At 43.0% G+C, this 22,078-nt stretch overlaps 1 protein-coding gene and 62 non-coding genes across 69 annotated transcripts in view; 62 read left to right on the forward strand and 1 right to left on the reverse strand.

The window, feature by feature from the left end:
- Positions 1–22,078, reverse strand: part of LOC122995954 (cilia- and flagella-associated protein 54-like) — a 76,405-nt gene that overhangs the window by 13,540 nt on the left and 40,787 nt on the right. The window lies entirely within an intron of this gene.
- trnar-acg lies at positions 85–157 on the forward strand. The gene has a single exon. It is a non-coding gene; the product is annotated as a tRNA-Arg (tRNA).
- trnah-gug lies at positions 547–618 on the forward strand. Its single transcript has one exon. It is a non-coding gene; the product is annotated as a tRNA-His (tRNA).
- Positions 752–824, forward strand: trnar-acg. The gene has a single exon. It is a non-coding gene; the product is annotated as a tRNA-Arg (tRNA).
- Positions 1,214–1,285, forward strand: trnah-gug. The gene has a single exon. It is a non-coding gene; the product is annotated as a tRNA-His (tRNA).
- Positions 1,419–1,491, forward strand: trnar-acg. The gene has a single exon. It is a non-coding gene; the product is annotated as a tRNA-Arg (tRNA).
- trnah-gug lies at positions 1,881–1,952 on the forward strand. The gene has a single exon. It is a non-coding gene; the product is annotated as a tRNA-His (tRNA).
- On the forward strand, positions 2,086–2,158 carry trnar-acg. The gene has a single exon. It is a non-coding gene; the product is annotated as a tRNA-Arg (tRNA).
- On the forward strand, positions 2,548–2,619 carry trnah-gug. Its single transcript has one exon. It is a non-coding gene; the product is annotated as a tRNA-His (tRNA).
- trnar-acg lies at positions 2,753–2,825 on the forward strand. The gene has a single exon. It is a non-coding gene; the product is annotated as a tRNA-Arg (tRNA).
- Positions 3,215–3,286, forward strand: trnah-gug. Its single transcript has one exon. It is a non-coding gene; the product is annotated as a tRNA-His (tRNA).
- Positions 3,420–3,492, forward strand: trnar-acg. The gene has a single exon. It is a non-coding gene; the product is annotated as a tRNA-Arg (tRNA).
- Positions 3,882–3,953, forward strand: trnah-gug. Its single transcript has one exon. It is a non-coding gene; the product is annotated as a tRNA-His (tRNA).
- Positions 4,087–4,159, forward strand: trnar-acg. The gene has a single exon. It is a non-coding gene; the product is annotated as a tRNA-Arg (tRNA).
- Positions 4,549–4,620, forward strand: trnah-gug. The gene has a single exon. It is a non-coding gene; the product is annotated as a tRNA-His (tRNA).
- On the forward strand, positions 4,754–4,826 carry trnar-acg. The gene has a single exon. It is a non-coding gene; the product is annotated as a tRNA-Arg (tRNA).
- trnah-gug lies at positions 5,216–5,287 on the forward strand. The gene has a single exon. It is a non-coding gene; the product is annotated as a tRNA-His (tRNA).
- trnar-acg lies at positions 5,421–5,493 on the forward strand. Its single transcript has one exon. It is a non-coding gene; the product is annotated as a tRNA-Arg (tRNA).
- On the forward strand, positions 5,883–5,954 carry trnah-gug. The gene has a single exon. It is a non-coding gene; the product is annotated as a tRNA-His (tRNA).
- Positions 6,088–6,160, forward strand: trnar-acg. Its single transcript has one exon. It is a non-coding gene; the product is annotated as a tRNA-Arg (tRNA).
- trnah-gug lies at positions 6,550–6,621 on the forward strand. The gene has a single exon. It is a non-coding gene; the product is annotated as a tRNA-His (tRNA).
- trnar-acg lies at positions 6,755–6,827 on the forward strand. Its single transcript has one exon. It is a non-coding gene; the product is annotated as a tRNA-Arg (tRNA).
- Positions 7,217–7,288, forward strand: trnah-gug. The gene has a single exon. It is a non-coding gene; the product is annotated as a tRNA-His (tRNA).
- On the forward strand, positions 7,422–7,494 carry trnar-acg. Its single transcript has one exon. It is a non-coding gene; the product is annotated as a tRNA-Arg (tRNA).
- On the forward strand, positions 7,884–7,955 carry trnah-gug. Its single transcript has one exon. It is a non-coding gene; the product is annotated as a tRNA-His (tRNA).
- On the forward strand, positions 8,089–8,161 carry trnar-acg. The gene has a single exon. It is a non-coding gene; the product is annotated as a tRNA-Arg (tRNA).
- On the forward strand, positions 8,551–8,622 carry trnah-gug. The gene has a single exon. It is a non-coding gene; the product is annotated as a tRNA-His (tRNA).
- On the forward strand, positions 9,218–9,289 carry trnah-gug. The gene has a single exon. It is a non-coding gene; the product is annotated as a tRNA-His (tRNA).
- trnar-acg lies at positions 9,423–9,495 on the forward strand. The gene has a single exon. It is a non-coding gene; the product is annotated as a tRNA-Arg (tRNA).
- On the forward strand, positions 9,885–9,956 carry trnah-gug. Its single transcript has one exon. It is a non-coding gene; the product is annotated as a tRNA-His (tRNA).
- On the forward strand, positions 10,090–10,162 carry trnar-acg. Its single transcript has one exon. It is a non-coding gene; the product is annotated as a tRNA-Arg (tRNA).
- On the forward strand, positions 10,552–10,623 carry trnah-gug. The gene has a single exon. It is a non-coding gene; the product is annotated as a tRNA-His (tRNA).
- On the forward strand, positions 10,757–10,829 carry trnar-acg. The gene has a single exon. It is a non-coding gene; the product is annotated as a tRNA-Arg (tRNA).
- trnah-gug lies at positions 11,219–11,290 on the forward strand. Its single transcript has one exon. It is a non-coding gene; the product is annotated as a tRNA-His (tRNA).
- Positions 11,424–11,496, forward strand: trnar-acg. Its single transcript has one exon. It is a non-coding gene; the product is annotated as a tRNA-Arg (tRNA).
- trnar-acg lies at positions 12,091–12,163 on the forward strand. Its single transcript has one exon. It is a non-coding gene; the product is annotated as a tRNA-Arg (tRNA).
- trnah-gug lies at positions 12,553–12,624 on the forward strand. The gene has a single exon. It is a non-coding gene; the product is annotated as a tRNA-His (tRNA).
- Positions 12,758–12,830, forward strand: trnar-acg. The gene has a single exon. It is a non-coding gene; the product is annotated as a tRNA-Arg (tRNA).
- trnah-gug lies at positions 13,220–13,291 on the forward strand. The gene has a single exon. It is a non-coding gene; the product is annotated as a tRNA-His (tRNA).
- On the forward strand, positions 13,425–13,497 carry trnar-acg. Its single transcript has one exon. It is a non-coding gene; the product is annotated as a tRNA-Arg (tRNA).
- trnah-gug lies at positions 13,887–13,958 on the forward strand. The gene has a single exon. It is a non-coding gene; the product is annotated as a tRNA-His (tRNA).
- On the forward strand, positions 14,092–14,164 carry trnar-acg. The gene has a single exon. It is a non-coding gene; the product is annotated as a tRNA-Arg (tRNA).
- Positions 14,554–14,625, forward strand: trnah-gug. The gene has a single exon. It is a non-coding gene; the product is annotated as a tRNA-His (tRNA).
- Positions 14,759–14,831, forward strand: trnar-acg. The gene has a single exon. It is a non-coding gene; the product is annotated as a tRNA-Arg (tRNA).
- trnah-gug lies at positions 15,221–15,292 on the forward strand. The gene has a single exon. It is a non-coding gene; the product is annotated as a tRNA-His (tRNA).
- On the forward strand, positions 15,426–15,498 carry trnar-acg. The gene has a single exon. It is a non-coding gene; the product is annotated as a tRNA-Arg (tRNA).
- trnah-gug lies at positions 15,888–15,959 on the forward strand. The gene has a single exon. It is a non-coding gene; the product is annotated as a tRNA-His (tRNA).
- Positions 16,093–16,165, forward strand: trnar-acg. The gene has a single exon. It is a non-coding gene; the product is annotated as a tRNA-Arg (tRNA).
- On the forward strand, positions 16,749–16,821 carry trnar-acg. The gene has a single exon. It is a non-coding gene; the product is annotated as a tRNA-Arg (tRNA).
- Positions 17,211–17,282, forward strand: trnah-gug. The gene has a single exon. It is a non-coding gene; the product is annotated as a tRNA-His (tRNA).
- Positions 17,416–17,488, forward strand: trnar-acg. Its single transcript has one exon. It is a non-coding gene; the product is annotated as a tRNA-Arg (tRNA).
- On the forward strand, positions 17,878–17,949 carry trnah-gug. The gene has a single exon. It is a non-coding gene; the product is annotated as a tRNA-His (tRNA).
- Positions 18,083–18,155, forward strand: trnar-acg. The gene has a single exon. It is a non-coding gene; the product is annotated as a tRNA-Arg (tRNA).
- On the forward strand, positions 18,545–18,616 carry trnah-gug. Its single transcript has one exon. It is a non-coding gene; the product is annotated as a tRNA-His (tRNA).
- Positions 18,750–18,822, forward strand: trnar-acg. The gene has a single exon. It is a non-coding gene; the product is annotated as a tRNA-Arg (tRNA).
- On the forward strand, positions 19,212–19,283 carry trnah-gug. The gene has a single exon. It is a non-coding gene; the product is annotated as a tRNA-His (tRNA).
- trnar-acg lies at positions 19,417–19,489 on the forward strand. The gene has a single exon. It is a non-coding gene; the product is annotated as a tRNA-Arg (tRNA).
- trnah-gug lies at positions 19,879–19,950 on the forward strand. Its single transcript has one exon. It is a non-coding gene; the product is annotated as a tRNA-His (tRNA).
- trnar-acg lies at positions 20,084–20,156 on the forward strand. Its single transcript has one exon. It is a non-coding gene; the product is annotated as a tRNA-Arg (tRNA).
- On the forward strand, positions 20,751–20,823 carry trnar-acg. Its single transcript has one exon. It is a non-coding gene; the product is annotated as a tRNA-Arg (tRNA).
- Positions 21,213–21,284, forward strand: trnah-gug. Its single transcript has one exon. It is a non-coding gene; the product is annotated as a tRNA-His (tRNA).
- trnar-acg lies at positions 21,418–21,490 on the forward strand. The gene has a single exon. It is a non-coding gene; the product is annotated as a tRNA-Arg (tRNA).
- trnah-gug lies at positions 21,881–21,952 on the forward strand. Its single transcript has one exon. It is a non-coding gene; the product is annotated as a tRNA-His (tRNA).

Consider the following 22,078-nt stretch of genomic DNA (forward strand, 5'->3'; position numbering starts at 1 on the left):
CTCCGTTCCATTTGACAAAACTTTAAACTGGACAGCTCATGCATATTTCCCTGTTTGAGGCCCCATATTTTCTCACTCTCTGTAGGGCTAGTGGCGCAATGGATAACGCGTCTGACTACGGATCAGAAGATTCTAGGTTTGACTCCTGGCTAGCTCGGTATCAACTTTAGCTTCAAACAAAAAAAACCCACATCTTCTGTATTTCCCAGACCAATCCACCACACGCCGATTATCAAAGGACATTTACGCACGAGAAGAGCCAAATGGTAGATAAATGCTGCTTAAGCATGTGCAAAAAGACATGTTAACCTTTCAGATTCAAAGAAATCATTAGGCCTCTGTGGTTTGAATCTTCAATGCTTTTCATCTCGACTGAAAGTTCCAAATCTGACCCTGAAGGAAAAAAGTCACAGTACAAGGTAAACCATCATTGGAACTTGACTGTCTTTTGTGATCAAAAGATTCAAGGAAACCCATAAAGATGTAAGAGTAATACTAAGCTCCAAACATTTAACTACAACAACACAGTAATTTGAAGGACACGTGGCCGTGATCGTATAGTGGTTAGTACTCTGCGTTGTGGCCGCAGCAACCCCGGTTCGAATCCGGGTCACGGCAGTAGCTGGAAGGGTTACTGTTTTACCTTGGTGCTTTCATTTAGTCCATCCTCCGTTCCATTTGACAAAACTTTAAACTGGACAGCTCATGCATATTTCCCTGTTTGAGGCCCCATATTTTCTCACTCTCTGTAGGGCTAGTGGCGCAATGGATAACGCGTCTGACTACGGATCAGAAGATTCTAGGTTCGACTCCTGGCTAGCTCGGTATCAACTTTAGCTTCAAACAAAAAAACCCCACATCTTCTGTATTTCCCAGACCAATCCACCACACGCCGATTATCAAAGGACATTTACGCACGAGAAGAGCCAAATGGTAGATAAATGCTGCTTAAGCATGTGCAAAAAGACATGTCAACCCTTCAGATTCAAAGAAATCATTAGGCCTCTGTGGTTTGAATCTTCAATGCTTTTCATCTCGACTGAAAGTTCCAAATCTGACCCTGAAGGAAAAAAGTCACAGTACAAGGTAAACCATCATTGGAACTTGACTGTCTTTTGTGATCAAAAGATTCAAGGAAACCCATAAAGATGTAAGAGTAATACTAAGCTCCAAACATTTAACTACAACAACACAGTAATTCGAAGGCCTCGTGGCCGTGATCGTATAGTGGTTAGTACTCTGCGTTGTGGCCGCAGCAACCCCGGTTCGAATCCGGGTCACGGCAGTAGCTGGAAGGGTTACTGTTTTACCTTGGTGCTTTCATTTAGTCCATCCTCCGTTCCATTTGACAAAACTTTAAACTGGACAGCTCATGCATATTTCCCTGTTTGAGGCCCCATATTTTCTCACTCTCTGTAGGGCTAGTGGCGCAATGGATAACGCGTCTGACTACGGATCAGAAGATTCTAGGTTTGACTCCTGGCTAGCTCGGTATCAACTTTAGCTTCAAACAAAAAAAACCCACATCTTCTGTATTTCCCAGACCAATCCACCACACGCCGATTATCAAAGGACATTTACGCACGAGAAGAGCCAAATGGTAGATAAATGCTGCTTAAGCATGTGCAAAAAGACATGTTAACCTTTCAGATTCAAAGAAATCATTAGGCCTCTGTGGTTTGAATCTTCAATGCTTTTCATCTCGACTGAAAGTTCCAAATCTGACCCTGAAGGAAAAAAGTCACAGTACAAGGTAAACCATCATTGGAACTTGACTGTCTTTTGTGATCAAAAGATTCAAGGAAACCCATAAAGATGTAAGAGTAATACTAAGCTCCAAACATTTAACTACAACAACACAGTAATTTGAAGGACACGTGGCCGTGATCGTATAGTGGTTAGTACTCTGCGTTGTGGCCGCAGCAACCCCGGTTCGAATCCGGGTCACGGCAGTAGCTGGAAGGGTTACTGTTTTACCTTGGTGCTTTCATTTAGTCCATCCTCCGTTCCATTTGACAAAACTTTAAACTGGACAGCTCATGCATATTTCCCTGTTTGAGGCCCCATATTTTCTCACTCTCTGTAGGGCTAGTGGCGCAATGGATAACGCGTCTGACTACGGATCAGAAGATTCTAGGTTCGACTCCTGGCTAGCTCGGTATCAACTTTAGCTTCAAACAAAAAAACCCCACATCTTCTGTATTTCCCAGACCAATCCACCACACGCCGATTATCAAAGGACATTTACGCACGAGAAGAGCCAAATGGTAGATAAATGCTGCTTAAGCATGTGCAAAAAGACATGTCAACCCTTCAGATTCAAAGAAATCATTAGGCCTCTGTGGTTTGAATCTTCAATGCTTTTCATCTCGACTGAAAGTTCCAAATCTGACCCTGAAGGAAAAAAGTCACAGTACAAGGTAAACCATCATTGGAACTTGACTGTCTTTTGTGATCAAAAGATTCAAGGAAACCCATAAAGATGTAAGAGTAATACTAAGCTCCAAACATTTAACTACAACAACACAGTAATTTTAAGGCCTCGTGGCCGTGATCGTATAGTGGTTAGTACTCTGCGTTGTGGCCGCAGCAACCCCGGTTCGAATCCGGGTCACGGCAGTAGATGGAAGGGTTACTGTTTTACCTTGGTGCTTTCATTTAGTCCATCCTCCGTTCCATTTGACAAAACTTTAAACTGGACAGCTCATGCATATTTCCCTGTTTGAGGCCCCATATTTTCTCACTCTCTGTAGGGCTAGTGGCGCAATGGATAACGCGTCTGACTACGGATCAGAAGATTCTAGGTTTGACTCCTGGCTAGCTCGGTATCAACTTTAGCTTCAAACAAAAAAACCCCACATCTTCTGTATTTCCCATACCAATCCACCACACGCCGATTATCAAAGGACATTTACGCACGAGAAGAGCCAAATGGTAGATAAATGCTGCTTAAGCATGTGCAAAAAGACATGTCAACCCTTCAGATTCAAAGAAATCATTAGGCCTCTGTGGTTTGAATCTTCAATGCTTTTCATCTCGACTGAAAGTTCCAAATCTGACCCTGAAGGAAAAAAGTCACAGTACAAGGTAAACCATCATTGGAACTTGACTGTCTTTTGTGATCAAAAGATTCAAGGAAACCCATAAAGATGTAAGAGTAATACTAAGCTCCAAACATTTAACTACAACAACACAGTATTTTGAAGGCCACGTGGCCGTGATCGTATAGTGGTTAGTACTCTGCGTTGTGGCCGCAGCAACCCCGGTTCGAATCCGGGTCACGGCAGTAGCTGGAAGGGTTACTGTTTTACCTTGGTGCTTTCATTTAGTCCATCCTCCGTTCCATTTGACAAAACTTTAAACTGGACAGCTCATGCATATTTCCCTGTTTGAGGCCCCATATTTTCTCACTCTCTGTAGGGCTAGTGGCGCAATGGATAACGCGTCTGACTACGGATCAGAAGATTCTAGGTTTGACTCCTGGCTAGCTCGGTATCAACTTTAGCTTCAAACAAAAAAAACCCACATCTTCTGTATTTCCCAGACCAATCCACCACACGCCGATTATCAAAGGACATTTACGCACGAGAAGAGCCAAATGGTAGATAAATGCTGCTTAAGCATGTGCAAAAAGACATGTTAACCTTTCAGATTCAAAGAAATCATTAGGCCTCTGTGGTTTGAATCTTCAATGCTTTTCATCTCGACTGAAAGTTCCAAATCTGACCCTGAAGGAAAAAAGTCACAGTACAAGGTAAACCATCATTGGAACTTGACTGTCTTTTGTGATCAAAAGATTCAAGGAAACCCATAAAGATGTAAGAGTAATACTAAGCTCCAAACATTTAACTACAACAACACAGTAATTTGAAGGACACGTGGCCGTGATCGTATAGTGGTTAGTACTCTGCGTTGTGGCCGCAGCAACCCCGGTTCGAATCCGGGTCACGGCAGTAGCTGGAAGGGTTACTGTTTTACCTTGGTGCTTTCATTTAGTCCATCCTCCGTTCCATTTGACAAAACTTTAAACTGGACAGCTCATGCATATTTCCCTGTTTGAGGCCCCATATTTTCTCACTCTCTGTAGGGCTAGTGGCGCAATGGATAACGCGTCTGACTACGGATCAGAAGATTCTAGGTTCGACTCCTGGCTAGCTCGGTATCAACTTTAGCTTCAAACAAAAAAACCCCACATCTTCTGTATTTCCCAGACCAATCCACCACACGCCGATTATCAAAGGACATTTACGCACGAGAAGAGCCAAATGGTAGATAAATGCTGCTTAAGCATGTGCAAAAAGACATGTCAACCCTTCAGATTCAAAGAAATCATTAGGCCTCTGTGGTTTGAATCTTCAATGCTTTTCATCTCGACTGAAAGTTCCAAATCTGACCCTGAAGGAAAAAAGTCACAGTACAAGGTAAACCATCATTGGAACTTGACTGTCTTTTGTGATCAAAAGATTCAAGGAAACCCATAAAGATGTAAGAGTAATACTAAGCTCCAAACATTTAACTACAACAACACAGTAATTTGAAGGCCTCGTGGCCGTGATCGTATAGTGGTTAGTACTCTGCGTTGTGGCCGCAGCAACCCCGGTTCGAATCCGGGTCACGGCAGTAGCTGGAAGGGTTACTGTTTTACCTTGGTGCTTTCATTTAGTCCATCCTCCGTTCCATTTGACAAAACTTTAAACTGGACAGCTCATGCATATTTCCCTGTTTGAGGCCCCATATTTTCTCACTCTCTGTAGGGCTAGTGGCGCAATGGATAACGCGTCTGACTACGGATCAGAAGATTCTAGGTTCGACTCCTGGCTAGCTCGGTATCAACTTTAGCTTCAAACAAAAAAACCCCACATCTTCTGTATTTCCCAGACCAATCCACCACACGCCGATTATCAAAGGACATTTACGCACGAGAAGAGCCAAATGGTAGATAAATGCTGCTTAAGCATGTGCAAAAAGACATGTCAACCCTTCAGATTCAAAGAAATCATTAGGCCTCTGTGGTTTGAATCTTCAATGCTTTTCATCTCGACTGAAAGTTCCAAATCTGACCCTGAAGGAAAAAAGTCACAGTACAAGGTAAACCATCATTGGAACTTGACTGTCTTTTGTGATCAAAAGATTCAAGGAAACCCATAAAGATGTAAGAGTAATACTAAGCTCCAAACATTTAACTACAACAACACAGTATTTTGAAGGCCACGTGGCCGTGATCGTATAGTGGTTAGTACTCTGCGTTGTGGCCGCAGCAACCCCGGTTCGAATCCGGGTCACGGCAGTAGCTGGAAGGGTTACTGTTTTACCTTGGTGCTTTCATTTAGTCCATCCTCCGTTCCATTTGACAAAACTTTAAACTGGACAGCTCATGCATATTTCCCTGTTTGAGGCCCCATATTTTCTCACTCTCTGTAGGGCTAGTGGCGCAATGGATAACGCGTCTGACTACGGATCAGAAGATTCTAGGTTTGACTCCTGGCTAGCTCGGTATCAACTTTAGCTTCAAACAAAAAAAACCCACATCTTCTGTATTTCCCAGACCAATCCACCACACGCCGATTATCAAAGGACATTTACGCACGAGAAGAGCCAAATGGTAGATAAATGCTGCTTAAGCATGTGCAAAAAGACATGTTAACCTTTCAGATTCAAAGAAATCATTAGGCCTCTGTGGTTTGAATCTTCAATGCTTTTCATCTCGACTGAAAGTTCCAAATCTGACCCTGAAGGAAAAAAGTCACAGTACAAGGTAAACCATCATTGGAACTTGACTGTCTTTTGTGATCAAAAGATTCAAGGAAACCCATAAAGATGTAAGAGTAATACTAAGCTCCAAACATTTAACTACAACAACACAGTAATTTGAAGGACACGTGGCCGTGATCGTATAGTGGTTAGTACTCTGCGTTGTGGCCGCAGCAACCCCGGTTCGAATCCGGGTCACGGCAGTAGCTGGAAGGGTTACTGTTTTACCTTGGTGCTTTCATTTAGTCCATCCTCCGTTCCATTTGACAAAACTTTAAACTGGACAGCTCATGCATATTTCCCTGTTTGAGGCCCCATATTTTCTCACTCTCTGTAGGGCTAGTGGCGCAATGGATAACGCGTCTGACTACGGATCAGAAGATTCTAGGTTCGACTCCTGGCTAGCTCGGTATCAACTTTAGCTTCAAACAAAAAAACCCCACATCTTCTGTATTTCCCAGACCAATCCACCACACGCCGATTATCAAAGGACATTTACGCACGAGAAGAGCCAAATGGTAGATAAATGCTGCTTAAGCATGTGCAAAAAGACATGTCAACCCTTCAGATTCAAAGAAATCATTAGGCCTCTGTGGTTTGAATCTTCAATGCTTTTCATCTCGACTGAAAGTTCCAAATCTGACCCTGAAGGAAAAAAGTCACAGTACAAGGTAAACCATCATTGGAACTTGACTGTCTTTTGTGATCAAAAGATTCAAGGAAACCCATAAAGATGTAAGAGTAATACTAAGCTCCAAACATTTAACTACAACAACACAGTAATTCGAAGGCCTCGTGGCCGTGATCGTATAGTGGTTAGTACTCTGCGTTGTGGCCGCAGCAACCCCGGTTCGAATCCGGGTCACGGCAGTAGCTGGAAGGGTTACTGTTTTACCTTGGTGCTTTCATTTAGTCCATCCTCCGTTCCATTTGACAAAACTTTAAACTGGACAGCTCATGCATATTTCCCTGTTTGAGGCCCCATATTTTCTCACTCTCTGTAGGGCTAGTGGCGCAATGGATAACGCGTCTGACTACGGATCAGAAGATTCTAGGTTCGACTCCTGGCTAGCTCGGTATCAACTTTAGCTTCAAACAAAAAAACCCCACATCTTCTGTATTTCCCAGACCAATCCACCACACGCCGATTATCAAAGGACATTTACGCACGAGAAGAGCCAAATGGTAGATAAATGCTGCTTAAGCATGTGCAAAAAGACATGTCAACCCTTCAGATTCAAAGAAATCATTAGGCCTCTGTGGTTTGAATCTTCAATGCTTTTCATCTCGACTGAAAGTTCCAAATCTGACCCTGAAGGAAAAAAGTCACAGTACAAGGTAAACCATCATTGGAACTTGACTGTCTTTTGTGATCAAAAGATTCAAGGAAACCCATAAAGATGTAAGAGTAATACTAAGCTCCAAACATTTAACTACAACAACACAGTATTTTGAAGGCCACGTGGCCGTGATCGTATAGTGGTTAGTACTCTGCGTTGTGGCCGCAGCAACCCCGGTTCGAATCCGGGTCACGGCAGTAGCTGGAAGGGTTACTGTTTTACCTTGGTGCTTTCATTTAGTCCATCCTCCGTTCCATTTGACAAAACTTTAAACTGGACAGCTCATGCATATTTCCCTGTTTGAGGCCCCATATTTTCTCACTCTCTGTAGGGCTAGTGGCGCAATGGATAACGCGTCTGACTACGGATCAGAAGATTCTAGGTTTGACTCCTGGCTAGCTCGGTATCAACTTTAGCTTCAAACAAAAAAAACCCACATCTTCTGTATTTCCCAGACCAATCCACCACACGCCGATTATCAAAGGACATTTACGCACGAGAAGAGCCAAATGGTAGATAAATGCTGCTTAAGCATGTGCAAAAAGACATGTTAACCTTTCAGATTCAAAGAAATCATTAGGCCTCTGTGGTTTGAATCTTCAATGCTTTTCATCTCGACTGAAAGTTCCAAATCTGACCCTGAAGGAAAAAAGTCACAGTACAAGGTAAACCATCATTGGAACTTGACTGTCTTTTGTGATCAAAAGATTCAAGGAAACCCATAAAGATGTAAGAGTAATACTAAGCTCCAAACATTTAACTACAACAACACAGTAATTTGAAGGACACGTGGCCGTGATCGTATAGTGGTTAGTACTCTGCGTTGTGGCCGCAGCAACCCCGGTTCGAATCCGGGTCACGGCAGTAGCTGGAAGGGTTACTGTTTTACCTTGGTGCTTTCATTTAGTCCATCCTCCGTTCCATTTGACAAAACTTTAAACTGGACAGCTCATGCATATTTCCCTGTTTGAGGCCCCATATTTTCTCACTCTCTGTAGGGCTAGTGGCGCAATGGATAACGCGTCTGACTACGGATCAGAAGATTCTAGGTTCGACTCCTGGCTAGCTCGGTATCAACTTTAGCTTCAAACAAAAAAACCCCACATCTTCTGTATTTCCCAGACCAATCCACCACACGCCGATTATCAAAGGACATTTACGCACGAGAAGAGCCAAATGGTAGATAAATGCTGCTTAAGCATGTGCAAAAAGACATGTCAACCCTTCAGATTCAAAGAAATCATTAGGCCTCTGTGGTTTGAATCTTCAATGCTTTTCATCTCGACTGAAAGTTCCAAATCTGACCCTGAAGGAAAAAAGTCACAGTACAAGGTAAACCATCATTGGAACTTGACTGTCTTTTGTGATCAAAAGATTCAAGGAAACCCATAAAGATGTAAGAGTAATACTAAGCTCCAAACATTTAACTACAACAACACAGTAATTTTAAGGCCTCGTGGCCGTGATCGTATAGTGGTTAGTACTCTGCGTTGTGGCCGCAGCAACCCCGGTTCGAATCCGGGTCACGGCAGTAGATGGAAGGGTTACTGTTTTACCTTGGTGCTTTCATTTAGTCCATCCTCCGTTCCATTTGACAAAACTTTAAACTGGACAGCTCATGCATATTTCCCTGTTTGAGGCCCCATATTTTCTCACTCTCTGTAGGGCTAGTGGCGCAATGGATAACGCGTCTGACTACGCATCAGAAGATTCTAGGTTTGACTCCTGGCTAGCTCGGTATCAACTTTAGCTTCAAACAAAAAAACCCCACATCTTCTGTATTTCCCATACCAATCCACCACACGCCGATTATCAAAGGACATTTACGCACGAGAAGAGCCAAATGGTAGATAAATGCTGCTTAAGCATGTGCAAAAAGACATGTCAACCCTTCAGATTCAAAGAAATCATTAGGCCTCTGTGGTTTGAATCTTCAATGCTTTTCATCTCGACTGAAAGTTCCAAATCTGACCCTGAAGGAAAAAAGTCACAGTACAAGGTAAACCATCATTGGAACTTGACTGTCTTTTGTGATCAAAAGATTCAAGGAAACCCATAAAGATGTAAGAGTAATACTAAGCTCCAAACATTTAACTACAACAACACAGTATTTTGAAGGCCACGTGGCCGTGATCGTATAGTGGTTAGTACTCTGCGTTGTGGCCGCAGCAACCCCGGTTCGAATCCGGGTCACGGCAGTAGCTGGAAGGGTTACTGTTTTACCTTGGTGCTTTCATTTAGTCCATCCTCCGTTCCATTTGACAAAACTTTAAACTGGACAGCTCATGCATATTTCCCTGTTTGAGGCCCCATATTTTCTCACTCTCTGTAGGGCTAGTGGCGCAATGGATAACGCGTCTGACTACGGATCAGAAGATTCTAGGTTTGACTCCTGGCTAGCTCGGTATCAACTTTAGCTTCAAACAAAAAAAACCCACATCTTCTGTATTTCCCAGACCAATCCACCACACGCCGATTATCAAAGGACATTTACGCACGAGAAGAGCCAAATGGTAGATAAATGCTGCTTAAGCATGTGCAAAAAGACATGTCAACCCTTCAGATTCAAAGAAATCATTAGGCCTCTGTGGTTTGAATCTTCAATGCTTTTCATCTCGACTGAAAGTTCCAAATCTGACCCTGAAGGAAAAAAGTCACAGTACAAGGGAAACCATCATTGGAACTTGACTGTCTTTTGTGATCAAAAGATTCAAGGAAACCCATAAAGATGTAAGAGTAATACTAAGCTCCAAACATTTAACTACAACAACACAGTAATTCGAAGGCCTCGTGGCCGTGATCGTATAGTGGTTAGTACTCTGCGTTGTGGCCGCAGCAACCCCGGTTCGAATCCGGGTCACGGCAGTAGCTGGAAGGGTTACTGTTTTACCTTGGTGCTTTCATTTAGTCCATCCTCCGTTCCATTTGACAAAACTTTAAACTGGACAGCTCATGCATATTTCCCTGTTTGAGGCCCCATATTTTCTCACTCTCTGTAGGGCTAGTGGCGCAATGGATAACGCGTCTGACTACGGATCAGAAGATTCTAGGTTCGACTCCTGGCTAGCTCGGTATCAACTTTAGCTTCAAACAAAAAAACCCCACATCTTCTGTATTTCCCAGACCAATCCACCACACGCCGATTATCAAAGGACATTTACGCACGAGAAGAGCCAAATGGTAGATAAATGCTGCTTAAGCATGTGCAAAAAGACATGTCAACCCTTCAGATTCAAAGAAATCATTAGGCCTCTGTGGTTTGAATCTTCAATGCTTTTCATCTCGACTGAAAGTTCCAAATCTGACCCTGAAGGAAAAAAGTCACAGTACAAGGTAAACCATCATTGGAACTTGACTGTCTTTTGTGATCAAAAGATTCAAGGAAACCCATAAAGATGTAAGAGTAATACTAAGCTCCAAACATTTAACTACAACAACAAAGTAATAAGAAAGAAGCGTGGCCGTGATCGTATAGTGGTTAGTACTCTGCGTTGTGGCCGCAGCAACCCCGGTTCGAATCCGGGTCACGGCAGTAGCTGGAAGGGTTACTGTTTTACCTTGGTGCTTTCATTTAGTCCATCCTCCGTTCCATTTGACAAAACTTTAAACTGGACAGCTCATGCATATTTCCCTGTTTGAGGCCCCATATTTTCTCACTCTCTGTAGGGCTAGTGGCGCAATGGATAACGCGTCTGACTACGGATCAGAAGATTCTAGGTTCGACTCCTGGCTAGCTCGGTATCAACTTTAGCTTCAAACAAAAAAACCCCATATCTTCTGTATTTCCCAGACCAATCCACCACACGCCGATTATCAAAGGACATTTACGCACGAGAAGAGCCAAATGGTAGATAAATGCTGCTTAAGCATGTGCAAAAAGACATGTCAACCCTTCAGATTCAAAGAAATCATTAGGCCTCTGTGGTTTGAATCTTCAATGCTTTTCATCTCGACTGAAAGTTCCAAATCTGACCCTGAAGGAAAAAAGTCACAGTACAAGGTAAACCATCATTGGAACTTGACTGTCTTTTGTGATCAAAAGATTCAAGGAAACCCATAAAGATGTAAGAGTAATACTAAGCTCCAAACATTTAACTACAACAACACAGTAATTTGAAGGCCTCGTGGCCGTGATCGTATAGTGGTTAGTACTCTGCGTTGTGGCCGCAGCAACCCCGGTTCGAATCCGGGTCACGGCAGTAGCTGGAAGGGTTACTGTTTTACCTTGGTGCTTTCATTTAGTCCATCCTCCGTTCCATTTGACAAAACTTTAAACTGGACAGCTCATGCATATTTCCCTGTTTGAGGCCCCATATTTTCTCACTCTCTGTAGGGCTAGTGGCGCAATGGATAACGCGTCTGACTACGGATCAGAAGATTCTAGGTTCGACTCCTGGCTAGCTCGGTATCAACTTTAGCTTCAAACAAAAAAACCCCACATCTTCTGTATTTCCCAGACCAATCCACCACACGCCGATTATCAAAGGACATTTACGCACGAGAAGAGCCAAATGGTAGATAAATGCTGCTTAAGCATGTGCAAAAAGACATGTCAACCCTTCAGATTCAAAGAAATCATTAGGCCTCTGTGGTTTGAATCTTCAATGCTTTTCATCTCGACTGAAAGTTCCAAATCTGACCCTGAAGGAAAAAAGTCACAGTACAAGGTAAACCATCATTGGAACTTGACTGTCTTTTGTGATCAAAAGATTCAAGGAAACCCATAAAGATGTAAGAGTAATACTAAGCTCCAAACATTTAACTACAACAACAAAGTAATAAGAAAGAAGCGTGGCCGTGATCGTATAGTGGTTAGTACTCTGCGTTGTGGCCGCAGCAACCCAGGTTCGAATCCGGGTCACGGCAGTAGCTGGAAGGGTTACTGTTTTACCTTGGTGCTTTCATTTAGTCCATCCTCCGTTCCATTTGACAAAACTTTAAACTGGACAGCTCATGCATATTTCCCTGTTTGAGGCCCCATATTTTCTCACTCTCTGTAGGGCTAGTGGCGCAATGGATAACGCGTCTGACTACGGATCAGAAGATTCTAGGTTCGACTCCTGGCTAGCTCGGTATCAACTTTAGCTTCAAACAAAAAAACCCCACATCTTCTGTATTTCCCAGACCAATCCACCACACGCCGATTATCAAAGGACATTTACGCACGAGAAGAGCCAAATGGTAGATAAATGCTGCTTAAGCATGTGCAAAAAGACATGTCAACCCTTCAGATTCAAAGAAATCATTAGGCCTCTGTGGTTTGAATCTTCAATGCTTTTCATCTCGACTGAAAGTTCCAAATCTGACCCTGAAGGAAAAAAGTCACAGTACAAGGTAAACCATCATTGGAACTTGACTGTCTTTTGTGATCAAAAGATTCAAGGAAACCCATAAAGATGTAAGAGTAATACTAAGCTCCAAACATTTAACTACAACAACACAGTAATTTTAAGGCCTCGTGGCCGTGATCGTATAGTGGTTAGTACTCTGCGTTGTGGCCGCAGCAACCCCGGTTCGAATCCGGGTCACGGCAGTAGATGGAAGGGTTACTGTTTTACCTTGGTGCTTTCATTTAGTCCATCCTCCGTTCCATTTGACAAAACTTTAAACTGGACAGCTCATGCATATTTCCCTGTTTGAGGCCCCATATTTTCTCACTCTCTGTAGGGCTAGTGGCGCAATGGATAACGCGTCTGACTACGGATCAGAAGATTCTAGGTTTGACTCCTGGCTAGCTCGGTATCAACTTTAGCTTCAAACAAAAAAACCCCACATCTTCTGTATTTCCCATACCAATCCACCACACGCCGATTATCAAAGGACATTTACGCACGAGAAGAGCCAAATGGTAGATAAATGCTGCTTAAGCATGTGCAAAAAGACATGTCAACCCTTCAGATTCAAAGAAATCATTAGGCCTCTGTGGTTTGAATCTTCAATGCTTTTCATCTCGACTGAAAGTTCCAAATCTGACCCTGAAGGAAAAAAGTCACAGTACAAGGTAAACCATCATTGGAACTTGACTGTCTTTTGTGATCAAAAGATTCAAGGAAACCCATAAAGATGTAAGAGTAATACTAAGCTCCAAACATTTAACTACAACAACAAAGTAATAAGAAAGAAGCGTGGCCGTGATCGTATAGTGGTTAGTACTCTGCGTTGTGGCCGCAGCAACCCCGGTTCGAATCCGGGTCACGGCAGTAGCTGGAAGGGTTACTGTTTTACCTTGGTGCTTTCATTTAGTCCATCCTCCGTTCCATTTGACAAAACTTTAAACTGGACAGCTCATGCATATTTCCCTGTTTGAGGCCCCATATTTTCTCACTCTCTGTAGGTCTAGTGGCGCAATGGATAACGCGTCTGACTACGGATCAGAAGATTCTAGGTTCGACTCCTGGCTAGCTCGGTATCAACTTTAGCTTCAAACAAAAAAACCCCACATCTTCTGTATTTCCCAGACCAATCCACCACACGCCGATTATCAAAGGACATTTACGCACGAGAAGAGCCAAATGGTAGATAAATGCTGCTTAAGCATGTGCAAAAAGACATGTCAACCCTTCAGATTCAAAGAAATCATTAGGCCTCTGTGGTTTGAATCTTCAATGCTTTTCATCTCGACTGAAAGTTCCAAATCTGACCCTGAAGGAAAAAAGTCACAGTACAAGGTAAACCATCATTGGAACTTGACTGTCTTTTGTGATCAAAAGATTCAAGGAAACCCATAAAGATGTAAGAGTAATACTAAGCTCCAAACATTTAACTACAACAACAAAGTAATAAGAAAGAAGCGTGGCCGTGATCGTATAGTGGTTAGTACTCTGCGTTGTGGCCGCAGCAACCCCGGTTCGAATCCGGGTCACGGCAGTAGCTGGAAGGGTTACTGTTTTACCTTGGTGCTTTCATTTAGTCCATCCTCCGTTCCATTTGACAAAACTTTAAACTGGACAGCTCATGCATATTTCCCTGTTTGAGGCCCCATATTTTCTCACTCTCTGTAGGGCTAGTGGCGCAATGGATAACGCGTCTGACTACGGATCAGAAGATTCTAGGTTCGACTCCTGGCTAGCTCGGTATCAACTTTAGCTTCAAACAAAAAAACCCCACATCTTCTGTATTTCCCAGACCAATCCACCACACGCCGATTATCAAAGGACATTTACGCACGAGAAGAGCCAAATGGTAGATAAATGCTGCTTAAGCATGTGCAAAAAGACATGTCAACCCTTCAGATTCAAAGAAATCATTAGGCCTCTGTGGTTTGAATCTTCAATGCTTTTCATCTCGACTGAAAGTTCCAAATCTGACCCTGAAGGAAAAAAGTCACAGTACAAGGTAAACCATCATTGGAACTTGACTGTCTTTTGTGATCAAAAGATTCAAGGAAACCCATAAAGATGTAAGAGTAATACTAAGCTCCAAACATTTAACTACAACAACAAAGTAATAAGAAAGGAGCGTGGCCGTGATCGTATAGTGGTTAGTACTCTGCGTTGTGGCCGCAGCAACCCCGGTTCGAATCCGGGTCACGGCAGTAGCTGGAAGGGTTACTGTTTTACCTTGGTGCTTTCATTGTGTCCAGCCTCCGTTCCATTTGACAAAACTTTAAACTGGACAGCTCATGCATATTTCCCTGTTTGAGGCCCCATATTTTCTCACTCTCTGTAGGGCTAGTGGCGCAATGGATAACGCGTCTGACTACGGATCAGAAGATTCTAGGTTCGACTCCTGGCTAGCTCGGTATCAACTTTAGCTTCAAACAAAAAAACCCCACATCTTCTGTATTTCCCAGACCAATCCACCACACGCCGATTATCAAAGGACATTTACGCACGAGAAGAGCCAAATGGTAGATAAATGCTGCTTAAGCATGTGCAAAAAGACATGTCAACCCTTCAGATTCAAAGAAATCATTAGGCCTCTGTGGTTTGAATCTTCAATGCTTTTCATCTCGACTGAAAGTTCCAAATCTGACCCTGAAGGAAAAAAGTCACAGTACAAGGTAAACCATCATTGGAACTTGACTGTCTTTTGTGATCAAAAGATTCAAGGAAACCCATAAAGATGTAAGAGTAATACTAAGCTCCAAACATTTAACTACAACAACAAAGTAATAAGAAAGGAGCGTGGCCGTGATCGTATAGTGGTTAGTACTCTGCGTTGTGGCCGCAGCAACCCCGGTTCGAATCCGGGTCACGGCAGTAGCTGGAAGGGTTACTGTTTTACCTTGGTGCTTTCATTGTGTCCAGCCTCCGTTCCATTTGACAAAACTTTAAACTGGACAGCTCATGCATATTTCCCTGTTTGAGGCCCCATATTTTCTCACTCTCTGTAGGGCTAGTGGCGCAATGGATAACGCGTCTGACTACGGATCAGAAGATTCTAGGTTCGACTCCTGGCTAGCTCGGTATCAACTTTAGCTTCAAACAAAAAAACCCCACATCTTCTGTATTTCCCAGACCAATCCACCACACGCCGATTATCAAAGGACATTTACGCACGAGAAGAGCCAAATGGTAGATAAATGCTGCTTAAGCATGTGCAAAAAGACATGTCAACCCTTCAGATTCAAAGAAATCATTAGGCCTCTGTGGTTTGAATCTTCAATGCTTTTCATCTCGACTGAAAGTTCCAAATCTGACCCTGAAGGAAAAAAGTCACAGTACAAGGTAAACCATCATTGGAACTTGACTGTCTTTTGTGATCAAAAGATTCAAGGAAACCCATAAAGATGTAAGAGTAATACTAAGCTCCAAACATTTAACTACAACAACACAGTAATTTTAAGGCCTCGTGGCCGTGATCGTATAGTGGTTAGTACTCTGCGTTGTGGCCGCAGCAACCCCGGTTCGAATCCGGGTCACGGCAGTAGATGGAAGGGTTACTGTTTTACCTTGGTGCTTTCATTTAGTCCATCCTCCGTTCCATTTGACAAAACTTTAAACTGGACAGCTCATGCATATTTCCCTGTTTGAGGCCCCATATTTTCTCACTCTCTGTAGGGCTAGTGGCGCAATGGATAACGCGTCTGACTACGGATCAGAAGATTCTAGGTTCGACTCCTGGCTAGCTCGGTATCAACTTTAGCTTCAAACAAAAAAACCCCACATCTTCTGTATTTCCCAGACCAATCCACCACACGCCGATTATCAAAGGACATTTACGCACGAGAAGAGCCAAATGGTAGATAAATGCTGCTTAAGCATGTGCAAAAAGACATGTCAACCCTTCAGATTCAAAGAAATCATTAGGCCTCTGTGGTTTGAATCTTCAATGCTTTTCATCTCGACTGAAAGTTCCAAATCTGACCCTGAAGGAAAAAAGTCACAGTACAAGGTAAACCATCATTGGAACTTGACTGTCTTTTGTGATCAAAAGATTCAAGGAAACCCATAAAGATGTAAGAGTAATACTAAGCTCCAAACATTTAACTACAACAACAAAGTAATAAGAAAGAAGCGTGGCCGTGATCGTATAGTGGTTAGTACTCTGCGTTGTGGCCGCAGCAACTCCGGGTCACGGCAGTAGCTGGAAGGGTTACTGTTTTACCTTGGTGCTTTCATTTAGTCCATCCTCCGTTCCATTTGACAAAACTTTAAACTGGACAGCTCATGCATATTTCCCTGTTTGAGGCCCCATATTTTCTCACTCTCTGTAGGGCTAGTGGCGCAATGGATAACGCGTCTGACTACGGATCAGAAGATTCTAGGTTCGACTCCTGGCTAGCTCGGTATCAACTTTAGCTTCAAACAAAAAAACCCCACATCTTCTGTATTTCCCAGACCAATCCACCACACGCCGATTATCAAAGGACATTTACGCACGAGAAGAGCCAAATGGTAGATAAATGCTGCTTAAGCATGTGCAAAAAGACATGTCAACCCTTCAGATTCAAAGAAATCATTAGGCCTCTGTGGTTTGAATCTTCAATGCTTTTCATCTCGACTGAAAGTTCCAAATCTGACCCTGAAGGAAAAAAGTCACAGTACAAGGTAAACCATCATTGGAACTTGACTGTCTTTTGTGATCAAAAGATTCAAGGAAACCCATAAAGATGTAAGAGTAATACTAAGCTCCAAACATTTAACTACAACAACACAGTAATTTTAAGGCCTCGTGGCCGTGATCGTATAGTGGTTAGTACTCTGCGTTGTGGCCGCAGCAACCCCGGTTCGAATCCGGGTCACGGCAGTAGATGGAAGGGTTACTGTTTTACCTTGGTGCTTTCATTTAGTCCATCCTCCGTTCCATTTGACAAAACTTTAAACTGGACAGCTCATGCATATTTCCCTGTTTGAGGCCCCATATTTTCTCACTCTCTGTAGGGCTAGTGGCGCAATGGATAACGCGTCTGACTACGGATCAGAAGATTCTAGGTTCGACTCCTGGCTAGCTCGGTATCAACTTTAGCTTCAAACAAAAAAACCCCACATCTTCTGTATTTCCCAGACCAATCCACCACACGCCGATTATCAAAGGACATTTACGCACGAGAAGAGCCAAATGGTAGATAAATGCTGCTTAAGCATGTGCAAAAAGACATGTCAACCCTTCAGATTCAAAGAAATCATTAGGCCTCTGTGGTTTGAATCTTCAATGCTTTTCATCTCGACTGAAAGTTCCAAATCTGACCCTGAAGGAAAAAAGTCACAGTACAAGGTAAACCATCATTGGAACTTGACTGTCTTTTGTGATCAAAAGATTCAAGGAAACCCATAAAGATGTAAGAGTAATACTAAGCTCCAAACATTTAACTACAACAACAAAGTAATAAGAAAGAAGCGTGGCCGTGATCGTATAGTGGTTAGTACTCTGCGTTGTGGCCGCAGCAACCCCGGTTCGAATCCGGGTCACGGCAGTAGCTGGAAGGGTTACTGTTTTACCTTGGTGCTTTCATTTAGTCCATCCTCCGTTCCATTTGACAAAACTTTAAACTGGACAGCTCATGCATATTTCCCTGTTTGAGGCCCCATATTTTCTCACTCTCTGTAGGGCTAGTGGCGCAATGGATAACGCGTCTGACTACGGATCAGAAGATTCTAGGTTCGACTCCTGGCTAGCTCGGTATCAACTTTAGCTTCAAACAAAAAAACCCCACATCTTCTGTATTTCCCAGACCAATCCACCACACGCCGATTATCAAAGGACATTTACGCACGAGAAGAGCCAAATGGTAGATAAATGCTGCTTAAGCATGTGCAAAAAGACATGTCAACCCTTCAGATTCAAAGAAATCATTAGGCCTCTGTGGTTTGAATCTTCAATGCTTTTCATCTCGACTGAAAGTTCCAAATCTGACCCTGAAGGAAAAAAGTCACAGTACAAGGTAAACCATCATTGGAACTTGACTGTCTTTTGTGATCAAAAGATTCAAGGAAACCCATAAAGATGTAAGAGTAATACTAAGCTCCAAACATTTAACTACAACAACAAAGTAATAAGAAAGAAGCGTGGCCGTGATCGTATAGTGGTTAGTACTCTGCGTTGTGGCCGCAGCAACCCCGGTTCGAATCCGGGTCACGGCAGTAGCTGGAAGGGTTACTGTTTTACCTTGGTGCTTTCATTGTGTCCAGCCTCCGTTCCATTTGACAAAACTTTAAACTGGACAGCTCATGCATATTTCCCTGTTTGAGGCCCCATATTTTCTCACTCTCTGTAGGGCTAGTGGCGCAATGGATAACGCGTCTGACTACGGATCAGAAGATTCTAGGTTCGACTCCTGGCTAGCTCGGTATCAACTCTAGCTTCAAACAAAAAAACCCCACATCTTCTGTATTTCCCAGACCAATCCACCACACGCCGATTATCAAAGGACATTTACGCACAAGAAGAGCCAAATGGTAGATAAATGCTGCTTAAGCATGTGCAAAAAGACATGTCAACCCTTCAGATTCAAAGAAATCATTAGGCCTCTGTGGTTTGAATCTTCAATGCTTTTCATCTCGACTGAAAGTTCCAAATCTGACCCTGAAGGAAAAAAGTCACAGTACAAGGTAAACCATCATTGGAACTTGACTGTCTTTTGTGATCAAAAGATTCAAGGAAACCCATAAAGATGTAAGAGTAATACTAAGCTCCAAACATTTAACTACAACAACACAGTAATTTGAAGGCCTCGTGGCCGTGATCGTATAGTGGTTAGTACTCTGCGTTGTGGCCGCAGCAACCCCGGTTCGAATCCGGGTCACGGCAGTAGCTGGAAGGGTTACTGTTTTACCTTGGTGCTTTCATTGTGTCCAGCCTCCGTTCCATTTGACAAAACTTTAAACTGGACAGCTCATGCATATTTCCCTGTTTGAGGCCCCATATTTTCTCACTCTCTGTAGGGCTAGTGGCGCAATGGATAACGCGTCTGACTACGGATCAGAAGATTCTAGGTTCGACTCCTGGCTAGCTCGGTATCAACTCTAGCTTCAAACAAAAAAACCCCACATCTTCTGTATTTCCCAGACCAATCCACCACACGCCGATTATCAAAGGACATTTACGCACAAGAAGAGCCAAATGGTAGATAAATGCTGCTTAAGCATGTGCAAAAAGACATGTCAACCCTTCAGATTCAAAGAAATCATTAGGCCTCTGTGGTTTGAATCTTCAATGCTTTTCATCTCGACTGAAAGTTCCAAATCTGACCCTGAAGGAAAAAAGTCACAGTACAAGGTAAACCATCATTGGAACTTGACTGTCTTTTGTGATCAAAAGATTCAAGGAAACCCATAAAGATGTAAGAGTAATACTAAGCTCCAAACATTTAACTACAACAACACAGTAATTTGAAGGCCTCGTGGCCGTGATCGTATAGTGGTTAGTACTCTGCGTTGTGGCCGCAGCAACCCCGGTTCGAATCCGGGTCACGGCAGTAGCTGGAAGGGTTACTGTTTTACCTTGGTGCTTTCATTTAGTCCATCCTCCGTTCCATTTGACAAAACTTTAAACTGGACAGCTCATGCATATTTCCCTGTTTGAGGCCCCATATTTTCTCACTCTCTGTAGGGCTAGTGGCGCAATGGATAACGCGTCTGACTACGGATCAGAAGATTCTAGGTTCGACTCCTGGCTAGCTCGGTATCAACTTTAGCTTCAAACAAAAAAACCCCACATCTTCTGTATTTCCCAGACCAATCCACCACACGCCGATTATCAAAGGACATTTACGCACGAGAAGAGCCAAATGGTAGATAAATGCTGCTTAAGCATGTGCAAAAAGACATGTCAACCCTTCAGATTCAAAGAAATCATTAGGCCTCTGTGGTTTGAATCTTCAATGCTTTTCATCTCGACTGAAAGTTCCAAATCTGACCCTGAAGGAAAAAAGTCACAGTACAAGGTAAACCATCATTGGAACTTGACTGTCTTTTGTGATCAAAAGATTCAAGGAAACCCATAAAGATGTAAGAGTAATACTAAGCTCCAAACATTTAACTACAACAACACAGTAATTTGAAGGACACGTGGCCGTGATCGTATAGTGGTTAGTACTCTGCGTTGTGGCCGCAGCAACCCCGGTTCGAATCTGGGTCACGGCAGTAGCTGGAAGGGTTACTGTTTTACCTTGGTGCTTTCATTTAGTCCATCCTCCGTTCCATTTGACAAAACTTTAAACTGGACAGCTCATGCATATTTCCCTGTTTGAGGCCCCATATTTTCTCACTCTCTGCAGGGCTAGTGGCGCAATGGATAACGCGTCTGACTACGGATCAGAAGATTCTAGGTTCGACTCCTGGCTAGCTCGGTATCAACTTTAGCTTCAAACAAAAAAACCCCACATCTTCTGTATTTCCCAGACCAATCCACCACACGCCGATTATCAAAGGACATTTACGCACGAGAAGAGCCAAATGGTAGATAAATGTTGCTTAAGCATGTGCAAAAAGACATGTCAACCCTTCAGATTCAAAGAAATCATTAGGCCTCTGTGGTTTGAATCTTCAATGCTTTTCATCTCGACTGAAAGTTCCAAATCTGACCCTGAAGGAAAAAAGTCACAGTACAAGGTAAACCATCATTGGAACTTGACTGTCTTTTGTGATCAAAAGATTCAAGGAAACCCATAAAGATGTAAGAGTAATACTAAGCTCCAAACATTTAACTACAACAACACAGTAATTTGAAGGACACGTGGCCGTGATCGTATAGTGGTTAGTACTCTGCGTTGTGGCCGCAGCAACCCCGGTTCGAATCCGGGTCACGGCAGTAGCTGGAAGGGTTACTGTTTTACCTTGGTGCTTTCATTTAGTCCATCCTCCGTTCCATTTGACAAAACTTTAAACTGGACAGCTCATGCATATTTCCCTGTTTGAGGCCCCATATTTTCTCACTCTCTGTAGGGCTAGTGGCGCAATGGATAACGCGTCTGACTACGGATCAGAAGATTCTAGGTTCGACTCCTGGCTAGCTCGGTATCAACTTTAGCTTCAAACAAAAAACCCCCACATCTTCTGTATTTCCCAGACCAATCCACCACACGCCGATTATCAAAGGACATTTACGCACGAGAAGAGCCAAATGGTAGATAAATGCTGCTTAAGCATGTGCAAAAAGACATGTCAACCCTTCAGATTCAAAGAAATCATTAGGCCTCTGTGGTTTGAATCTTCAATGCTTTTCATCTCGACTGAAAGTTCCAAATCTGACCCTGAAGGAAAAAAAGTCACAGTACAAGGTAAACCATCATTGGAACTTGACTGTCTTTTGTGATCAAAAGATTCAAGGAAACCCATAAAGATGTAAGAGTAATACTAAGCTCCAAACATTTAACTACAACAACAAAGTAATAAGAAAGAAGCGTGGCCGTGATCGTATAGTGGTTAGTACTCTGCGTTGTGGCCGCAGCAACCCCGGTTCGAATCCGGGTCACGGCAGTAGCTGGAAGGGTTACTGTTTTACCTTGGTGCTTTCATTTAGTCCATCCTCCGTTCCATTTGACAAAACTTTAAACTGGACAGCTCATGCATATTTCCCTGTTTGAGGCCCCATATTTTCTCACT

This window comes from Thunnus albacares, chromosome 13 (assembly GCF_914725855.1).
Source record: "Thunnus albacares chromosome 13, fThuAlb1.1, whole genome shotgun sequence".
In the NCBI taxonomy this organism is placed as follows: Eukaryota; Metazoa; Chordata; class Actinopteri; order Scombriformes; family Scombridae; genus Thunnus; species Thunnus albacares.